This window comes from Oryx dammah, unplaced genomic scaffold, assembly GCF_014754425.2.
Source record: "Oryx dammah isolate SB20612 unplaced genomic scaffold, SCBI_Odam_1.1 HiC_scaffold_29, whole genome shotgun sequence".
Taxonomy (NCBI): Eukaryota; Metazoa; Chordata; class Mammalia; order Artiodactyla; family Bovidae; genus Oryx; species Oryx dammah.
In genome coordinates this window covers 24,639,355-24,662,022 of record NW_024070213.1, presented here as the reverse complement: position 1 = coordinate 24,662,022, position 22,668 = coordinate 24,639,355, and the positions used below count along the sequence as shown (strand labels likewise).

At 39.9% G+C, this 22,668-nt stretch overlaps 1 protein-coding gene across 2 annotated transcripts in view; it reads left to right on the top strand.

The window, feature by feature from the left end:
* The first annotated feature begins 5,250 nt into the window (after positions 1 to 5,250).
* The window catches only part of EPS8 (epidermal growth factor receptor pathway substrate 8), a 206,705-nt gene continuing 189,287 nt past the window's right edge, over positions 5,251 to 22,668 (top strand). The window contains exon 1 of one of the 2 annotated variants that reach the window (XM_040235260.1): positions 5,251 to 5,490. The gene's annotated coding sequence lies outside the window, so the exon portion shown is untranslated. The remainder of the gene's footprint in view (positions 5,491 to 22,668) is intronic. The other variant, XM_040235257.1, reaches the window with a different exon arrangement.

Here is a 22,668-nt window from a genome sequence, read left to right as displayed (position 1 = left end):
GTCCGACTCTTTGCAACTCCAAGGACTGTAGCTCACCAGGCTCTTCTGTCCATGGAATTCTCCAGGCAAGAATACTGGAGTAGGTTGCCATTCCCTTTTCCAGGGGTTCTCCAGAGGATCTTTCCCAACCGGGGATGGAACCCAGATCTCCTGCATCGCAGGCAGATTCTTTACTGTCTGAACCACCAGGGAAGCCCCTACCCCCAGTACATTACTATCACAATTTGTCTATAAAAACCTCCTTTTTTTTTCATTTCCCTTCCTGACTCCTTAGATGTTACCACTATTCTGAATTTTAAGATAAACATTCCTTTGTTTATACACTGATTTTAGCAAATATATATGTGCGACAGAGGACGAGATGGTTGGATGGTATCACCAACTCAATGGACACAAGTTTGAGCTAGCTCTGGGAGATGGTGAAGGACAGTAAAGACTGGCGTGCTTCAGTCCATGGGGTCACAAAGAGTAGGACATGACTGAGTGACTGAACAACAACAAATAATATGTCATTTAGTTATGCTTGTTGCTGAACTTTGTAAAAGGAGCAACTTACTGTACATAATTTATGTGACCTTCACTTAACTTTATGTCTCTAAGAATCATTTATGCTGCGGAATGTGGTGGTTGTTGCCTCAGGTTCACTGCTCGAGATATTTCATGTCCTGACTATACCAGAACTTATTTCTCTTTTTTTCAGTTCTGAGTATTTAAAAATTTTCATTCATGATTTTCTCTTTGATCCATGGTTATTTGGAAGTCTATTTTTAAATCCCACTTATTTAAGTGGATCTTTAAAAATTAAAATGTACTGTTATTTAACTTTTAAGTGAAATCTTAAAAAAAAATTAGTCTGCAATGCATTTCTAAATCTGTTGCCTTGTGAGCAGAGATTACGAAGTTTAGATTAGGAATCAACAGACCTAGTCAACAGCTGTTTTTTTTTTTTTTTTTTTTTTACAGCTGGTGAGCTAAGAACGGTTGGCATATTTTTATTTATTTATCTATTTATGGCCACTCGGCATGTGGGACCCTAGTTCCCCTAACCAGGAATCAAACTTATACCCCCTGCAGTGGAGGTGTGGAGTCTTTCTTTTTTTCTTTAAAAAAAATTAATTTATTTTAATTGGAAGATAATTACCTTACAATATTGTGATGTTTTTGCCATATATCGACATGAATCAGTCACAGGTACACATGTGTTCCCCCATCCTGAATCCGCCTCCCACCTCCCTCCCCACCCCATCCCTCTGGGTTGTCCCAGAGCACCAGCTTTCTTTAAGTGCCCTGCTTCATGCATTGAACTTGCACTGGTCATCTATTTTACATATGGTAATATACATATTTCAGTGCTATTTGCTGTGTTATCTCCTGTGTTGGCAGGTGGGTTCTTTACCATTAGCACCACCTGGGATCTAGCCCATTACAGAAGTTTTTCAACTCCTGGTCTAAATAATCCAAATTCTTTGAAATGTGTTAAGGTACACTGGTAAATTTATGTAAGTATTTCTTACAGGTTTGATGAGAATATGTATTCTCTTAGTGTTGTATGTTGACACTGTAATCTTAAATGTTGTGTATCTATATATCTGTATATACATGGAATTATCAATAACTTATCAATATACGGTAAGATAAGATAATTTTGAAATAGCCCCCATTTAATGTTGGATCTATCAGTTTCTCCTTACAGATTTCATTATTATGTGATGCCCTTTCTATCTCCAATAATGGTTTTTAATCTTAAAGTTCATTGTGTGTGATATTATTGTAGCTCCACCAGTCTTCTTTTCATTATTATATACCTGATATATCTTATGTTTTCTATGTCTTTATGTTTTATAAATAGCATATACCAATGTTTTTGAAAAGTACTTCAACTCTTTTAGCTATAGAATTTAATCTATTTATGTTGTGATTACTTACGTATTTGAATATTTTTCCCTTCAGTTTTTACTTTCTTTTATTTGACCCCCCTTTTCTACACTTCTTTCCATATTTTTTAAGTTTTTCTTTGCACAGGGTAGAGAAATAGATATACTGTTATGTTTATTTGTTCATTTCTTATTGCCTTGCCCTTCCTCTGCTGGTTTGGAATTTCTACATTCTCTGTCTACTCTTTTTTAATATACTGTAGAACATAATCATCAAAGGCATGTTTTCTGGAGCCAAGCTATCTGAGTTCAAATCTCAACTTTGTCACATAATAGATGACTTATGGCTCATGTTTTTGTGTATTTTCCCCCCTCCCGTATAAAATGGAGACTGTTAGAAGATTGCTGTAAGAATGTAAATGAGTGTGTGTGCATGTGCTGTTGCTTCAGTCATGTCCAACTCTCTGCACCCCATGGACTGTAGCCTGCCAGGCTCACTGTCCATGGGATTTTCCAGGCAAGAATACTGAAATGGGTTTCCTTTCCCTTCTCCAGGGGATCTTCCTGACCCAGGAATCAAACCTGTGTCTCCTGTATCTCCTGCATTGCAGGTGGATTCTTTACCATTGAGCCAGCAGGGAAGCCCAAACATAAAATTATACAAGTATAAACTATGTAAGGTGAAAGATATGGTTTAATTGTAGCCTATGTGAAATCAACTTGGATGTTTTACCTCTCTGTAATTACTTTGCCAACAAAGGTCCATCTAGCCAAGGCTATGGTTTTTCAGTGGTCATGTATGGATGTGAGAGTTGGACTGTGAAGGAAGCTGAGTGCCGAAGAATTGATGCTTTTGAACTGTGGTGTTGGAGAAGACTCTTGAGGGTCCCTTGGACTGCAAGGAGATCCAACCAGTCCATCCTAAAGGAGATCAGTCCTGAATGTTCATTGGAAGGACTGTTGTTGAAGCTGAAACTCCAATACTTTGGCCACCTGATGCAAAGAATTGACTCATTGGAAAAGATCCTGATGCTGGGAAAGATTGAAGGCTGGAGGAGAAGGGGGTGACAGAGGATGAGATGGTTGGATGGCATCACCGACTCAATGGACATGAGTTTGGGTAAACTCCAGGAGTTGCTGATGGACAGGAAGGCCTGGCATGCTGCAGTTTATGAGGTCGCAGAGTCGGACACGACTGAGTGACTGACCTGAACTGAGCTGATTGTCAGGGTATGCCTGGATCAAAGGGGCTGATCCCTGCAATACTTGCTTCTCAACCCACTATATTTGAATGTTGTGTTTTCTCCAGAGCACACAATTTAAGGAGAAAAGTGAAAACTAAAAGCACATTCAAGGCAGGGTGTGGAGTGTACTTATGAGGACTCACCATTCCATTTGAAGAACAGTGAGAGGTTCTAGAGATTTTGAAGAAGAAGAAAATATGAGATGGTAGTTACTTAATAATTGGTTCAAATATTTCAAGCCTTGCGATGTCAATAAGAAATGAGGTTAATTTTGTGTGGCTCTTAGGGGCAGAATAAGCACCAGTGCTTAAGTTAGGGAAAGTTGATTTGATGTTCAGATATCAAATGATACAGACTTTAGAGTTAAGCATTTTTAATTTGGATTTTAATTCTGGCATCAGCATTGGCTTTCCCAAAAGGAATGAAACTTCTGAGTTTCCTTTTCCTGCTAAATAGGTATAACAAGGCCTATCTCATTTTAAGGATAAGCAATAGCATATAAAAATTGCATAGTTCCTGGCATAGTATTCAATAAAAATTATAATTATACATAATATAGATAAAAATAGAGATCTCTAACAATGGAAAAGTTTAAGTGGTTGATGGTATAGAGGAAATATTGGAGAGAGGATTTCTACTTAAGATAGTGGACCGGACTTAAGGTCCCAACGTTTAGGATACTGGTTTTATTTCCCATCTTGGTGTGAAATCTTTCTTTCCCCTGACTACCCTTCTTCCTTATTGGATGAAACAAGCAGATTCAATCTATTTTAACCAAGTTTATTTTATAGTCTTTCCTTGATTCCTGGGAGTCATGACCTTAAATAAGTAAAACAGGAGGGGGCCGTAGCTATGACAAACGGGGTGTTTCAAGAAGAAGTGAACGCAATGTCACACACGGAAGGACTTCTCATTCAGTGGTTCCAGAGGCAACTGGGCAGAGAAAAGGTTAGGAGGGTTGGTTAGGATGACGGAAGATGAGATGGTTGGATGGCATCACCAACTCGATGGACATCAGTTTGAGCAAGCTTGAGGAGCTGGATGGACAGGGAAGCTTGGCGTGCTGCAGTCCGTGGGGTCGCTAAGAGTCGGACAGGACTGAGCGACTGAACTGAACTGAGCAAGGTCGTGAGAGGTATTATGTGGAAGAAGCTTCCACTATTTCGACCACATCAGGCCCTTGGCAGGAGTTACGAGAAAAAAATAGCATCCCAGGCAGGCCTGTGAAGCGGGTCTGGTCTTGCTGCTTTCAGCTAAGGACCGGCAGTTTGGAGACTCCCAGGGAGAAGGCAATGGCACCCCACTCCAGTACTCTTGCCTGGAAAATCCCATGGATGGAGGAGCTTGGTAGGCTGCAGTCCATGGGGTCGCTAAGAGTCGGACAGGACTGGGCGACTTCACTTTCACTTCTCCCTTTCACGCATTGGCGAAGGAAATGGCAACCCACTCCAGTGTTCTTGCCTGGAGAATCCCAGGGTCAGGGGAGCCTAGTGGGCTGTCGTCTATGGGGTCGCACAGAGTCGGACACGACTGGAGCGACTTAGCAGCAGCAGCAGCAGGGATCGAAAGGAGGCCCCCGTGGGTGCCATCAGTTGATGGCATGAGTTGGGGAGAAAAATAAAAAGAAGAGACAAAAGGAGAAAAATAGGTGGGAGGGTGCCGGGAGGAAGACAGAGGCTGGAGGGTCTTTGGGTGCGCCGGGTTTATTGTTCGCAGGTTAGTGGCTACGACGTGCGAACCAGGACCTGGGGCGCTCCCTCCGCCCGGAGCAGCCACTCTTGCCCGGGGCAAACCTCTTGCTCTCCTCCCCTTCCAGCGCCTCCCGGCTGCTAGTCGGTCCTGCTAGGGCACTTCTGGAAACCCGTCGGCGGCTCAGAACTTCGGTCCAACTTTGATCGCGACCTTGATAGCTCCGCGAGGTGCCCGGCCCTCTCTCCTACCGCCCTTCTCCCGCCCACCCGGCCTCCGGGCGCGTTCGCCTCCCGCACTGGGGTCTACCAGTTACTCGGCGGCTCGGCTGCCGCCAAGACCCGGAGAGCGGAGTCGGGCTCGGGGCCGCGCGGCGCGCGCTCGCGGGCTCGCTCCCGGCAGGGGCACGGGGCATGCGCGGCGCGCGGCCGATTCAGCGGGCGAGCTGGCGAGCGGGCGTGCAGCTCCAGACTTCCCCGGCAGCGGCGGCGGGCGAGGCGGTCTCGCCGAGCGCGAGGCTGGCGCTGAGCTCGCCCCGGGAGACCGCTTCTCCTCGGCCGGGCGCCGACGGCGGAGGACTGGGAGGGAGCGGTCCGGGTCGGGGGCTTTCTCCCGGCCGCCTCCCGCCTGGTGAGGGCTCGAGGCGCCTCCGGGGAAGCCACGGCCCCGAGGGCGGATCCGAGGTAAGAGCCCCTCAGAGAAGGGCGCCTACCGGGGTCCCGCGGCTCGGATTCTTCCGTCGATTTTCAAAACCCGCCTTTGTGTGCCGAGATGGAGCGGTGCCAGGCGCCGCGTCCGCCTTCGTTCCCTCTGACTGCTTTCAACTGGTGTCGGGAGCCAGGTGTGCTAGGGCGCTGCCTCCGGAGCGAGTCCGCGCGCGGGTCCCGGGCGCCCCGAGCCGGTGCCCGCCCTCCGCGCTCGGGGCTCCGGCGGGGTGGGCGGAGGAGACGCACACGGTCCTTGTCTTTCCCGGTAACCTGAGCTTCCGCAGGTACACCTGCGTTTCTCTGGTCCTCTGGGCGACTCCAGGACCGAATATTCTTCTCCCGGCTCGTCTGAGACTTGGGCTTCCATAGAGCTACCCTCCCCATCCCCATATTGGTGTGTGTGTGTGTGGTCTTTTCCAGTTGACACTTTGCAACAAGATCCCACCATCGCATACCCCTCCAATTTCGAGAGAGCACGTTGTTTGTGCGTAGTTGTCACTCCTAATTCCTGGTGACTTTCCTTTCTTAGCGGCTTCACTCGGCTCACTTACCATTTTACTTTTGGGAAGACGGCCCTTCTGGGGTCTTTGTCAGTAAATGCCTTCGGAGTGGGTTTCCAAGACGCTGCCCGCTCCTCCTACGCTCTCACTTTCTCCTCTCCTTTCAGGGACTCCCTGTATGCAGAATCTTGCCTGGGATCGTCCCCTCCCTTGCATTGTTTGTCAGATCCTTTCCCCATGGTACCCACAGCCTCGCTGGACTCTCTTTGGCGGTAGGATAATGTATTAGGTATGAGGATTTGAACCCCTTAGGCGTCAAGAGCGGTAGAGCATTAGGAATTGGAATTCACCTTTACAAAATGTATTTCCATGAAATGTATTGTTGCTTTTCTTTTGACGGTTTCAGTCCTCACCTCAGTAAGAGGAATAGCTAATATCTGAAGAGTTCAGATAAAACTTGGTTTGAGACGCGTGTGACTACTTGGGTTTTGGCTTTATCTTGGGGGGGAAATAGAATTGGGATTCTAGAAGTCTTCTTTATATACATATAACAAAGTAGCTGTGTTGTGTATTGCTTCTAATGTATTTCCATTGAAAGGATACCATTCTTCTACAGGGAACTGGGTTGTGTAAAGTGTGAACCGGTAATTTAGATCATGTGGTCATTGAAAATTAAAGACTGTGTTGTCCTTTCTCACCTATTTTCTATTTGGAATTGGAGTTTTCTGGACATATTACTATAGTTCTTATGTAGCTGGTGTGGGAAATTTTTGGGCATGGGTTCACATTTTTACTTGGCAATTTGAAAAATAACCCACTTTGTAGACTTGCCATGTAAAGGGTAGGGTAGAATGTATCACAAATGTAACGACATTTTACAGACTGCCTTTAGTGCAGAATTCAGAAATTAAGACTTCTAAAAATTCCACAAGTCATTCTCTTCATAGAAGAAAAGGAAAGATAACTTGCTTTTAATTCCAGTGTTGTGAGATAAATCACAATATTTGATACATCCTCATTGTAATCTTTTTTCTCCCAGTTTTCAGTGTCATTGAATATCATTATATAGTAATTTTCATCCTTTTACTAATATTGGGGGAATATTTTAAGTTGTATTTAGCATGAAGTTTCTTCAAAATGGTTTATTCTTGTTTGTTCCCTGTTGGGAATCTAATTCCAAATTTTGAACACTTGGCTTGTTTCCGATCAAATGTAAAGATTATAATTTTATTTTTATCTCTAGATTTTCCTGCTTTCAATTTTTTGTTTATGCTAATACTTTTCAGATATCAGTTCTTTTTTTTTTTTTAATGCTATGACATAGGCTTCCTACCCTTTCAGTGATTTTATGTGGTGCATTTCAAATAGTAATCTGTTCCTGTTCTTTCATTATTTTACACCAGTGTTCACCCACTACTTTAAACTTTTTTTAAAAAAATTTACAAATCTTTTTTTCTGTCATGCAGCATGCAGAATCTTTGAATCTTCAGAATTCCTAAATCAGGAATCGAACTCATGCCTCCCCCTGCAGTGGGGCAGCAGAGTCTTTACCACTGGATCACCAGGGAAAAACCTCACCCACTACTTTTTATTCTTCTTCTCCAGACTCTTCTGTTTCTTCATTTATCTACTTTAATTCTGCAGCAGCTCACTTGAACCATGATGTGTATAAGGAAATACATTAAGAGTATCCAGAATAAAAGATGATGGTTTTTCTTACGGTCTTGGTTTAGATGCTTGAAGTTTTGTCAGATGGATATTTTAGCACTGATTTGATTTATATAAAGTTTGTCAGCTTTTCGGAGTTGTGTTAAGCATACAACTATGTTTGGGTCATCAGAAGGGAACACAAGTTAATGATAATTACAAACTTTCAGACATCTGCAATGGTATGTAAGAGGAAAAAGAATTTTAATTTTAGTTAAGTACTTCGCTTAGGGTACATCCCTGCAGGGAATTCCTGTGTGAAATTGTTTGCAGCTGTTAGTGATTGAAAATATTTTCTTCAGCAAAATCCTGTACTGAAATAGTTGTAAACATTTGAGGTTTAGTGTATCCATGGAAGGTGTGAGGTTCTTCCACGCCTACTACAGCCTCTTCAGTGTTTTGTAGATACATTCTTAAATGGTATTTTTAAAAACATATTTTGTTTTTTAGATCAGATTTATAGAAAAAGTGTGATGATAGTAAAGTGACATCTCATATACCTCCATATTGTTCCCTCTCATTACTCTCCTATATTAGTATTTGTTACATCAATGAGACAGTCTTGGTACATTGTTGTTTAGTCACTAAGTCCTGTCCGACTCTTTTGCAGCCCCATGGACTATAGTCCCGCCAAGCTCCTCTGTTCTTGGGATTTCCCAGGCAAGAATACTGGAGTGGGTAGCCATTTTCTTCTCCAGGGGATCTTCCTGCCAGAGGGATCAAACCTGCATCTCCTGTATTGCCAGGCGAATTCTTTACCACTGAGCTACCAGGGAAGCTCGTTGGTACATTATTATTAACAAAAGTTTAGATTTCCTTAGTTATAGCTAACGTGCCTTTTCTTTTCCAGGACCTGTCATCTCGGGTGCCACATTACACTTAGTTCTCACATGTCTTTAGGCTTCTCTTGGCTGTGACAGTTTGTTAGACTTTCCTTGTTTTGGATGCTCTTTGCAGTTTTGAGGCGTACTGGTCAGGTATTTGGAGAATGCCCTCTATAGCAATTAGTCAGATATTCTCCTCATCAGATTGAGGTTTTGGGTTTTTGAGAGGAAGGTCGCTAAGGTACAGTGCTACTTTTATCACATAATGTAAAGGGTGCTTACTACCTCAGTTGGTCAAGATTCTGCCTGCAATGTAGGAGACCCTGGTTCGATTCCTGGGTCGAGAAGTTATGCTGGAGAAGGGATAGGCTACCACTCCAGTATTCTTGGGCTTTTCTTGTGGCTCAGCTGGTTAAGAATTGGCCTGCAATGCGGGAGACCTGGGTTTGATCTCTGGTAAAGAATCACCCGCAATGCGAGAGACCTGGGTTCGATCCCTGGGTTGGGAAGATCCCATGGAGAAGGGAAAGGCTACCCGCTCCAGTATTCTGGCCTGGAGAATTCCATGGACTGTATAGTCCATGGGGTCGCAAAGAGTCAGACACAACAGAGTGACTTTCACTTCACTTTCACTATCAGACATGATTTATCACTGTTGATATTGATCTTGATCACCTGGCTGCAGTAGTATTAGTTTTCTGCACTGAAAAGATTGCTCTTGTTTCTTTCTTTTAATGTTGTTTCTTAGAAGGAAGTCACTGTGGACAGCCTATACTTAAGAAGTGGAGAATTATGCTTCTCTTTCTTGCGTGTATTTATATACACTTTTTGAAATTTTTTTGCATGGAAGATTTGTCTCTTTCCTCCATTTATTAAGGGTTTCCCTCATAGTTCAGTTGGTAAAGAATCTGCCTGCAATGCAGGAGACCCTGGTTTGATTCCTGAGTCAGGAAGATTCCCTAGAGAAGGGATAGGCTACCCACTCCAGTATTCTTGAGCTTCCTATATGGCTCAGCTGGTAAAGAATACCCCTGCAATGCGGGAGACCTGGGTTTGATCCCTGGGTTGGGAAGATCCCCTGGAGAAGGGAAAGGCTAACCACTCCAGTATTCCGGCCTGGAGAAAACCATGGACTGTATGTATAGTCCATGGGGTCGCAAAGAGTTGGACACTATTGAGCGACTTTCACTCACACAGTCCATTTATTAATTTACTCAATCATTTGTTTATATTGGTCTGGACTCCTGGATATTTTTGTACTTTGGGTTGGAATGCAGTACTACTTTATTTTGTTCCCCAAGTTGTTTCAGTTTTGGACACTGTGAGCTCTTTCAGTTGGTTCCTGTCTTCCTTTGACATCTCTCTTTTTTTTTAAATTTAAATTTATTTATTTTAATTGGAGGCAAATTACTTAACAATATTGTATTGGTTTTGCCATACATCAGCATGAATCCACCACAGGTGTACACGTGTTCCCCATCCTGAGCCCCCCTCCCACCTCCCTCCTCGAATCATCCTTCTGGGTCATCCCAGTGCACCAGCCCCAAGCATCCTATATCCTGCATCAAACCTGGACTGGCGATTCATCACAGATGTATAGAACAGTCTTTTGGACTCTGTGGGAGAGGGAGAGGGTGGGATGATTTGGAGGAATGGCATTGAAACATATAATATCATATAAGAAATGACATCTCTCTATTAATGTAAGGTTTTTTAAAAAAATCTTTCCTTACTTTCTAACATTAAAAGATGCTCCAAGATTATCTTATGTATTTCTGTTTCCTGCCCCAGCCCTAGGGTTAGCCAGAAAGAATCTGCTTCATTTTCTTGGGAAATGATGTTAGAAGCCAAGATCTGGGTTCTAGGTATTCTTTTTTTTTTAATTATTATTATTTTAAATTGGAGTATAATTGCTTTACAGTGTGTTCATTTCTGCTGTACAACAGTGTGGATCAGCTATATGCATACACATATGCCCCTCCCTCCCACCCCTCTAGGTCATCACAGACTCTAGGTATTCTTGCTACTCCTGAGGTGTCATTACTTCTAGAACCTCTCATGGGACAGCAGGGAATGCATATGTGTGTATATACAAATGCCTGTATATGTATTTAGCTAAGCATGTTTCTCTATGTAACCATGTGTATCTGTGCATGTGCTCAGTCCAGTCCAACTCTTAGTAGCCCCATGGACTGGAGTCCATCAGACTCCTCTGCCCATGGAACTCTCCAGGCAAGAATAGTGGACTGGAGTGTCATCTCCTCCACATGCATATCTATTTTAAGCTAAATATGAGTTCACATGGTTGTCTCCTACTCCGCCTAATCCATTACCACCTGTATCATTCTGGATTTCTTTCCTCGCTTATCTGTAAATTCACTCTTAACAGGGAGAAGAAAGCTGGCTTTCACCATCTGCCATCCATTCACTTAATTGTTCAAACCCATTATGTGTGTACAACAATATCAAAATTGTTAACCCTGTGCTTTCTTTAGAAAGAGGAGGAAACAGCTTTATCAACTAGAGTACAATGCTTATGCGCTATTCCTTTTACAGATTCCACTTAGTCTTAGAGATGCCACTCCTCTCCCTCCCATCCTTTTAACTGAAGTTGTTGCACACATTTATGATACAGGTAGATACTTTTGTCACATCCTAACTTCCATCTTGGGATCCCCACACCTTCTAAGTGTTTTTTTAAAAGTTTACATATATTGTTTCACTCTTTGTTTTGTGAAGTTCTTTGGGTTTTGACAAATGTGTAATTTCATTTATTTGTCTACAGAAGTATCATACTGAATAATTCCAACACTTAAACATCTTCTGTGTTTCACATATCACTCCCTTAACCCCTCCCCCTGGCAGCCACTGATTTTTTTTTTTTTTTTTTTTACTGTCTCTATAGTTTTGCCCTTTCTGGATATCATATCACTAAAATCATACAGCCTTGTCCTATTGGCTTCTTTCACTTAGGAATATGCATTGAAGGTTTATTCATGTTTTCTTGTGGTTTGATAGCTCATTTCTTTTTATCATGTAATAATATTGCATTGTATGGATGTATCCACAGTTTGTATCTATTCATCTGTTAAAGGGTATCTTGCTTGCTTCTGATTTTTGGCAGCTATGAGTAAAGCTGCTATGATTATTCATGGGTAAATTTTTGTGTGGACAGAAGTTTTCAGATCAGTTGGATAAATACCTAGGAACACAATTGTTGGATCATATGGTAAGATTCTGGTTAGCTTTGTCACATATTACCAATCTGTTTTCCAGAGAAACTGTACATCTTGCATTTCTACCAGCAGTGAATGCAAGCTCCCATTGCTCCTCATCCTTCTTAACATTTGATACTATCAGTTGTTTGGACTTTATCCATACTAATAAGCACGTAGTAATATCTCATTGCTTTAATTGGCCCTTTCCCTAATGGCATTTAATGTTAAGCATCTTTTCATATGCTATTTTCCATCTGTATATTTCTTTGATGAGATGTCTGTTAGGAACTTTTGCCCATTTAAAAATAGATCTCTGTTTTCTTTTTGGCTGTGCTGTGTGTTCCTTGCTACGCAGAGGCTTTCTCTAGTTGTGACAAGTGGGGGCTACTCTTTAGTTGCAGTGCTTGGGCTTCTCATTGCGGGGGGGCTTCTCTCATTGTGGAGCATAGGCTTTATGGTGTGAGGGCTCAGTAGTTGTGGCAATGGGGCCTAATTGCCCCACGGTATGTGAGACCTTAGTTCCCGGACCAGGGATCAAACCTGTGTCCCTTGAATTGCAAGGTGGATTCTTAACCACTGGACCACCAGGGAAGACCCGTTTTCTATTGTTGAATTTTAAGAATTCTTTATATATATTTTTGGTACAAGTGCTCTATCAGATACTTGTTCTGCAAGTGTATTTTTCTAGAGTGGCTTGTCTTTTTGTTCTTTTAACAGCGTCTTTACAGAGCAAATATTTTTAATTTTAATGAAGGTCAACTTATCAGTTTTATGCATAGGCTTTTGGTGTTGTATTTAAAAACTCATTGCCAAACTCAAGATCACCTAGATTTAATCCTGTTTTCCCACCCCTTAAAAGTTTTATAGTTTTGTGTTTTGCTTTTAGATATATGACTCATATTGAGTTAATTTTTGTACAAAGGGTAAAGTCTGTGTCAGATTCATTTTCTTCCCCCAGTGGATTTCAAGTACCAGTAGCTAGTAAATGTGATATTTTAAGTAAAGTAGATTATAAATTAGGTTTACAGTGGAAAGGAAAGTGGTTTGATTTGATTGTTTTTACATGTTTTGCAAAATCAGTTAAAAGAAACAGTTGAGAAATGACTTGGAAAACCAAAATGTAACACTGCATGGACTTTAGACTATATACCAAGACTGATTCCTGGACATCGTATATAATTCACTTTCTTCTTTCGCACCAACTCAGAGAATCTTCTTTGTGGAAATTAGAATTGTTAATTGAGTAACACATGTCAGTTAGTTTAGATCTAATCATGGAAATAATTAATAAAGCTCTGTTTTTCACAGAAAAAGTCCCAAATATGGGATTTGCAGGATGTATGCTGAGAAGGGACAGATGATATCCACATCATCTAGAAACCTGAGACTCTCTTGTCTTTTTTCAAGTGACTTTTTTTTTTTTTCAAGTACCTTTCATTTGGTCAACGCTTTTTGTTGTCGACATTAGGGCCAGCAGTATTGTTATATTACAGTTAGAACCAGAACCCTTCAAAAAGCATCTAGATTAGATCAGATATTATAAAACTGGCACCTTTGGTGTGGCAAGCATTACATACATTATTTCTTTTAACTCTCACAAGACCTCTTGAAGGCAGGTCTCCTTATTTCTAGATTACAGGTAAGAAATAGGCTCAGAAAGAGAAAATGACTTGCCTGTGGTCTGCATGGGGAGAGAGAGAGTTAGGATAGATATCTTGATCTTTCTGACTCTAAAACCCATGTTTTTAGCTTTCTTGTGTTATCTCTGGCTTCCCTGATAGCTCAGTTGGTAAAGAATCTGTCTGCAATGCGGGAGACCCCGGTTTGATTCATGGGTCAGGAAGATCCCCTGGAGAAGGGATAGGCTGCCCCCTCCAGTATTCTTGGACTTCCCTGGTGGCTCAGCTGGTAAAGAATCTCTAATAACTGATGTTACTGATGTTACAGCTCTAGTAAGCTGGTGTTATCTCTAGTAATTGAAAAAGTGCTAGGGTAGTATTAATGTGTCTTTGATTTTATTCTTTTCTTTAACATAGTACTTAAATTACTACTGATTTAACTGAGAATGCCTCAAAAGATTGTGTTTTTGAGATCTGTGGAGATTCTTTTTTTTTTTTTAATGTTGATGGATCTACATCCCACTGACCCAGAACTATGAGGTATTGCAACATCTATAAAGAATGAGATTCCTTTAAAGAGGGGAAGTTGTGGGGGATTAGGAAAAGTTGAACACCCATTGTTGTCATTAGCTATTTGTTTATCCCTATGCCTTGCTGAATTAAGTTTCTTGAGCGCAAGAAAGTGTCTCAGTGATATTTAAGCACATCACATGTGCTACCCACTCACAAAACATGTGCTAGATGAAATCAGCACACTATCATAACTTTTTACAGAAGTATCTTTAGAATGGTTAGCAGAGGACGAACTTTTCTTCACCAACGACTTTGAAGGTAATTACGTTTGATTTGTTCATTCAATTCATCATTTATTGAGCATTTGTTGAGTATCTGTTCTGTGCCAGACACTGTACACACAGAGGAGAATAAGACAGGATCTCTGCCTTCTGTCATCAGGGAACCCAGAGAATGGAGGCAACCAGACAACCATCTCAATACAGTGTGGAGCTAAGTGGAGTATGTATTAAACAAACAAGCAGCCGATGGACTTTGAAATCAGAGAGACCTTATCTGCCTTAGTTTTCTTATGTTAGAAGTGGAAACAATAGTAGTACCTGCTGATGCAGTTGTTGGGAGGAGGTTAAGTGAACAAGAGAAAAAAAATGTACACATTTATATTTATATCTCAGCACATAGAAGAAAGGAGAGGCTCACTGCTGTTGATGGAGTCAGAAAAGTCTTTACTGGTTATGTGACACTTGGCTTTATTATAGGATAAATTTTTAAGGTCGAGAATGAGAGGACTCCAGGGCATTCCAGGCAGAAAGAGAAATACATGTGACGTGTGCAGAATGGGTTGGCATGACAGGAGCGATGTGGAATTCTGCACGTTCTCACAGATGGAGCCCCCAGGATTATTAGAAAGAACTGAATAACCAGTTACTTTGCATTTTTATGAGTAACAATACAAAAGAGTAGTCATTACAGTGGAGTAGGAGAAACTCAAGGTATCAAACCTGCCAGAAGTATTGTATGAATGCCTTCTGCTAATCATGTGATTTCTGAATGCAGTCCTTTATGTAGCAGATAAATTCTTGTGTTCCTTTTCAGCCCTGTGACACTCAAGTGATTTTACTAAGAAAGAGCACTTGTGTGTTTGGGTGAAATCAGAAGTCCTGTCTCAAACCATTCTATTTTTTTTTTTTAACTTTTAATTTTATATTGGAGTATAGCCGATTAACAATGTAATAGTTTCAGATCATTCTTTTCTTTTTTAATTGACATATAGTTGATTTACAATTTAAGTTTATAGTGTACAGCAGAGTGATTCAGTTATATATGTGTATATATATATAGAGAGAGAAACACACACACAGATGAATTAATATATATGTATATACACACACACATTTTTCCATTATGCTTTATTAGCAAAGCGTTCTTATATTTAGTAGCATGAAAGTGTTAGTGCTCCATCATGCCTGACTTTTTGCCACCCCAGGGACTATAGCCTGCCAGGATCCTCTGTCCATAGAATTCTCCAGGCAAGAATACTGGAGTGGGCTGCCATACCCTTCTCCAGGGGATCTTCCTAACCCAGGGGTCGAACCCAGGTCTCATGCATTGCAGGCAGATTCTTTATCGTCAGGGAAGTCCCATATTTAGTAGCATAGCAACATAAGAATCTAATATCCTAATGAAGTGGGATCTAGTCCTGTTTGAACCTTCCAAAATTCTAAGAACCATGAACAGTTTTTCACCAGAACCTGAAACACAGTACTTAGGAATGTGCTAAAGTAATTTGTTCAGTGAATCAATTATGAATTGATAAGAGGTCAGAGTTCTGTAGTTGAAAAATTTTGTGATTTTAATATAAGGAGAAAGAAAAGAACATGAAGCTCAATAGAAGGAAGAGAAGTTTATATTTAAATAGAGGGAAAAAGATATTTTTCAAATATCTTCTGTTAAAGGCTGCTGCTAAGTCGCGTCAGTCGTGTTCGACTCTGTGCGACCCCATAGACAGCAGTTCACCAGGCTCCCCCGTCCCTGGGATTCTCCAGGCAAGAACACTGGAGTGGGTTGCCATTTCCTTCTCCAATGCATGAAAGTGAAAAGTGAAAGTGAAGTCGCTCAGTCGAGTCCGATTCTTAGCGACCCCATGGACTGTAGCCTACCAGACTCCTCCATCCGTGGGATTCTCCAGGCAAGAGTGCTGGAGTGGGGTACCATTGCCTTCTCCATGTTAAAGGCTAGTGATATGAATTTCATTTTATTTAGAAAGTTTTTTATTAGCACAATTAAAGTATTACTTCTCTATCACCATTAGAATATTATTCCTTTTCCTAGAAGTATATGCATATTATTGATATAGTAAATCAGTAGTGACATATTGGCTTAATGCAACAATAGAATGTTTCCAGCGTCTGAAATATAACATTTGTTATCACTGAATACTCTGATTTTTCTGCAAATTCTAATATTTGTAATGTTTTATAATATTGTAACTCTAGTGTTTTTCATTAGAAAATAAATGTTTAAAAAATCTAAGCAGCAAAACAAATTCATAAAGAAATACGTGGATGAAATACATTACTTTTGAGAAGACATTGAACATGATTTAATTTTCTACAATAATTTTGACATTTTGAGTTAATGGTAATCTTAGACGTGAACATATAATAAGATGATTGTGAGTATATTGACTTTTAAATGTGAGAAAGATATAACTATGATGAAAGAGAGAGCAGATACATTTAACTTCATATGGAAGAAAATAAGACATTATTATAGCTATATAGACTCCCCCCCCCCAAATAAGCATGTTAATCTTGTCTGTGTGTTTATGTATATATGTAATTTCCAGTTTCTCTTTCCAGTATATTTGAAAACTATGTTTTATGAACAACTGTATATGGGATTTAAAAATACTGCTCTTTAATTCAGAAATATTGATTTAGAACCCTATCTTTAGGGTTTCTTGATTTGTCTTTATTATTTTAGTATGTTTATCTGAATTATCAGAACTTCTGATGTAAAATCTTTTTAGTTTGTGGACTAAAAGCTAGGTTAGATATTTTTTGTATCTCAAGGTCCTTTTAGTCAAGAGAAAACATTGTTTTTTGTTGGTAGTTTTTTAATTTAGCTCTTTTGTGGGGCCTTGTTAGACTCTGAATAATTTAAAAGCAATGGAATTCTTTCTGTGATAAAAATCTAGTCATCAGGCCAAATCTTGTAGCATTATTCACGTGATACTCATGCATGTAAAGGTGTAGAATTAATATGTATGCCTGAAGTAAGTATATTAAAGAGGGTATTTTTAATTATTAAAATAGCCCTCTAAAGATTTTAACATGTGTGGATTCATAGATTTGCTTAAAGTCTTAGCTCTTCTGTTTTTAAGTGAATGATCTATGATAGCCAAGCCTGAAGAATAATGTATAAAGAATAATAACAAAAAATTTATAACTTCTTCAAATTTAGGGATAATTATTTTTCTGTTTTTCTGTATTAGCATATTTGCTATGCAGCATTATAAGATAAACTGAGTTTAAAGTACCATCTTTTTCTGTTGTTTTACTTTTTCATATATTTCTTATCCAAATGACCAAAACAAAAATTTCAGCACCATTTATTACACTGTCCATGCACTTGATTGTATTTTACGTTTTTCAGTTTAATCTGAAGACTTTCCATAGTCTCACGAAGGAAACAGTCATATAAAAATCTTGAAGCAGATAAATGACCATGTGAGTGTTCCCTCAATACCCTTCTCTATCCTGCCTCCCTCTTTCCTGCCTTACTCTGTCTTCCAGCCCCAGGGTCTGACCACTTTTTTTCAGGGCCCAAATGGCATTAGTTGAAAATGTATCTTTCATAACTTTGCTATCTTTCCAGTTACCATTCGGATTTTCTCACTGCGTTGTGAGATCTCAGCTGTGGCGAGTGAAATCTGAATAAAAGAGACATTCATGGTGGTTATGACAGTGAAGGTTAAGTTTAGGCTGCCGGAGAGTTTGAAACAAAGGAGGGATTGAAGCCCTCATCACCTTCATCTTATTTGGGTAGTAAGTAAATTATTTTGGAAGTAGTAAGGTCTCATTAGGAAGATAGTGAAATCTTGTCCAGACTAAGTACATTCACAGTGACTGACTTCAGCTGGAATACATCTGGACACCACTAAGTTTTTATACTAATTAGAAAAGATTCACCATGGTTTTGTTTGTATGTTAGAGTATATGCTGGTGACTTTTTAAAAAACATTTTGTTTTGTAGGAGCCCCTTAATACTACAGGGAATTTTAGAATTTTAATTCAAATAGTTGTCAAGTAAATTTGTACAGTGTAGAAAAGTTTTTTTTGGTATGGAAAAGTCCATGATGTTCTAAAGGATCTTCAACTAGGAGTAAAGTTTCCCTCATCTTGCCCTCAAAGCCTCCTCTCTCACACCTTCCCTATAACGGTTGTTGTTTAGACGCTCAGTCGTGTCTGACTCTTTGGGACCCCATGGACTATAGCCAGCCAGGCTCCTCTGTCCATGGGATTTCCTAGGCAAGCATATTGGAGTCAGTTGCCATTTTCATCTCCAGGGGATATTCCTGACCCAGGGATTGAACCTGTGTCTCCTGCTTGGCAGGTGGACTCTTTACCTCTACGCCACCAGGGAAGCCTACCTGTATCTGTTACCTAGAATCATTTCCATTTTCTCTCTCTGCAAGGCAATTGGAATATTTGAAGTATGATTTTGTGAGTTGTCACAAAACAAATGTACTATGAAGTAGAAGGCCTAAGAATAAGGGATAATTTAACTTATTGGCTGCCAATTAGATTTTCATGTTATGTTTATGGTTTTCAAAGGCATTTATATGATTTACCTAAAAGGTTCCAAACTAATGGATTGAGTGATGGAATCATTGGGAGAACTAGTGGTGGTAGGCTCTGATCTGTGATAGAAATAGTTCAGCAGTAACAAAAGTAGAAACACACAGATTTCCCGAGAACCTGTAAGCTGTTTTTACCACTACTGTGCTGTTCATGAACTACATATGGGGCACTTTGATTAAATATACTGTAAAGAATAATGTATTATTTGTTAGAAATGTATTTGATAAATAAACATAAAATAAATTCGTGTCCCAAACTATACCTGTTCTTGCAAGATTTAACGGCTGGATCTTTCTGGCTAATGCTGATTTTATTAGACTATTGTGGACATTGATTGGATTTTAGAAATTAGATGTAACAAATGCTTGCTGTCCATAGAGGCAGATGGGTTTGATTCTGTGATCCTGAGAGAGCAGATATAAATTTGGGGGGAAGCTTTTAAGCTGATCTAAACCTGCTGAGTTTTTCTCTCTTCCAGAGAAGGACAGAAGTATGTAGAATTTTGCAAGGAGCTGATTAGAGAACTTGGCTTAATTTTAAAGACAAAAGATACTAATTAATTTTTTCAAAAGATACTAATTAAATTTTTCTGGAAGAACTTTTAAAGATTTTTATAATTTTATTCATTTTTGACTGTGCTGGATCTTCATTGCTGCAAGAGCGCTTTCTCTGGTTGCGGTGAGCATCAGCTACTCTCTAGTTGCAGTCCTTGGGTTTCTCATTGTGGTGGCTTCTTTTGCTGGGCAGCACAGGCTTTAAGGAGCCAGGGCTTCGGTAGCTGATGCATGTGGGCTCAGTAGTTTCGGCTCCCAGACTCTAGAGCATAGGCTCAATAGTTCTGGTGCGTGGACTTAGTTGCCCTGCAGCATGTGGGCTCTTCCTGGACCAGGGATTGAACCTGTGTCTCTGGCATTGGCAGGCAGATTATTTACCACTGAGCCACCGGGGAAGCTCCTGATACTCTTTTAGAAACCTCTCGCTGTGATCACCTTAGTTTCCTATTTCCTCTTTAGTCTTACTAAGTTTCTGTTACTGTCAGTCGTACCAGTCACTGGGAAGGGTAATGTGATGGTGGTGGTTTAGTCACTAAGTCATGTCTGACTCTTGTGACCTCATGGACTGTAGCCTACCAGCTCCTTTGTCAATGGGAAGGATGATACTGTGGTAACATTTCCTTTAAAAGGAAAATTACAGAAAAGGAATATGTATACAAATGCATAGTGAATATAACAAAATACATCCTGGAAATTCTTTTGTATGTAAGGGTGAGTTTTGTTAGTCGTTGTGGCGATAGATCTTGTTTGACTCATTTCAACTTTCTCCAGTGATCCTTTTGTGATATGCATATATGAGATAGTTATGTGAGATTAAGGATTTGGTTAAACCATTAGCAAGCACATTGGCTTAATTCAGCCCAATCTAATTCCTTGATCTAACAATTCTGGACATATACAGCTTTATTTAATAGAAAATAATTTTGTTTCATTTAGTGAAACTTACTTTTCAATAAAGAAATATTAAATAAATTTTATTACTGTATTACTGCTGCTAAGTCACTTCAGTCGTGTCCGACTCTGTGTGACCTCATAGATGGCAGCCCACCAGGCTCTCCTGCCCCTGGGATCCTCCAGGCAAAAACACTGGAGTGGGTGGCCATTTCCTTCTCCAATGCATGAAAGTGAAAAGTGAAAGTGAAGTCACTCAGTTGTGTCTGACTCTTAGCGACCCCATGAACCACAGCCTACCAGGCTCCTCCATCCATGGGATTTTCCAGGCAAGAGTACTGGAGTGGGGTGCCATTGCCTTCTCCAGCCTGAGTAGCAATAATTACTGTAATTAACAATACAGACAAGGTTGCTAACCTTAGAGTACACAGTGTCAGAAATCTAGATTAGAAGAAGCATAAAAAACTTAAAAGAAGCACCAGATTCTATGTAAATGGTCAAAAATGTGGAAAATAAAGAATAACCTTTCTGGCTTCTTCCTCTCTCCCTTCCTTCATCTGTCTCCTTTTTTTTTTTTCTTCTCATTTTCATTTTTAAGAGAGTGAAGATATTAACATTTTGTATTCTATTTTTCAACACATCCCAGTATTGTGGATTTATAAAATAATAACATTTTCAAATTACATTTTATTTTACAGTCATCCTGCAGAAGAACATTTGTTATTTGTGAACAGCTTTGGGAAAAATTATGGTATACCAGTACTCCCTTTGAAAGATTTTTTTTTTCAACTAAGGTCAGCTTAAGATCAGAACAGACAAGTATGGTTTGTATTAGTTTTATAGACAGTACTCAGTATTCTTTTCTTGGAAATGTCTAGGAATGAAGAAGCCATTATTCATAAAATGAAGTCATGCTGAAGACCTCAGAATGGTCATAAAGTGGTCAAGACCAGAGATGGTGAAATGTGTCTAACTGGGAATTTGAAATGTGGGTAACTTGAAGACCTTCATTTGAAGCAACACTGCCTCCGCCTCCTCTGGTGGAGCCCAGCACTTCCTAACACATTGCTCAGATTACACACCACTGACATGATCCCCACAATGTATTTGGCTCATGTGTTTCTCGTTAGCTATTGTGAATGAAAGATTCATAACTATCTATTTCAGAAAAACGTCTTTATTTGCATTAGAGAGGGCTCGCTTGGAATAGGATCAAGAATTGTTTTTAAATTGTAAGTCAGCATGTATAGTTTGGGTCATGATTGACCCTGGACTTTAAAAAAAATTCTGTGGACCAAGAAGGTTCTGAATAAAAGTTTCAATGACAGTGTTGACATAAATGGAGAAGAGTGCCTGCATTTTCCCACATTCCTAGTGATTTGGAGCAAATATTTTTGTAGAAAGCTCTGCTATCCTTTCCCTTATCTTGCCTACCAGGTGATATATGACAGGATCACAGAGGGGAGTAGGACATCACGCAAACTTGCCAGACAGATAATTAGAGTCCCCGTGGCAACCTTGTGACCTGATTTTCCAAGTCGTCCTAACTGGGAAGTTAATAGCTGTATGCTGTCAGCTTGAAGAACTGTGGGCTTGTGTACAGGTTGAGGGGTTGGGGAAAGGAGAGGGGGTGGGTATAGAAATACCATCTCTGCAGGTTTGCCAAATCCATATTATAGAAGCACTTTTGTTCTAAAAGAAAACTTAATTCATTATTTCCTTATTTTGGCTATTACTTCTTATATGTTAACAAATCACTACCAAACAAATTAGTACCAGAGGAACTTTTTTAAAATTTTAATTGATGGCATACTAGGAGTTAGTTATTTTTAAAGTCTTTTTTTCATAAAGGTAAGATTTGAACATATTGGTTAGAGGGGGTGATATCATTTTCACCCTTTGCTTTTGTAGTAAATTAGTTTGTGCATATCTGGTAGCAGTTCCTGAACTATCCAAATAAGATGAGGATTGTTTTTCTCTCACTAGGCAAATGTTAATATTTATGAATACCTGAAGTTGATTATGTGATATTAAAAGTCACATAAGATTTCCAGCCTTTGTTATATTAATACATTCTACAAGTTGTTACTACAAAAATGAGAATTTTAGATACCAATGTGAATCAGTCCTTTTTGGTTATACACTGACTTTTTTTTCTTTTTTGGCATGTGAGTTTAGATCCCCCACCAGGGATTGAACTCGTAACCCTTGAAGTAGAAGTGCTGAGTCTTACCCACTGGACCACCAGGAAAGTCCTACACTGACTTCTAATTGCTCTCTTGTCTCTACATGTTCCCACTTGATATGAATAGGAACTTTTTCCTACTGTATATACATAGTTCATGTCATATGCTATGTTGAAATATATGGAGATTATTTGCTGGAATAATAAAACTCATTCAAACTTGCATCAGCTAGACTTTTTAAAATTACAGTTTTGTTTTTTTTTTTCCTAATGGGAAC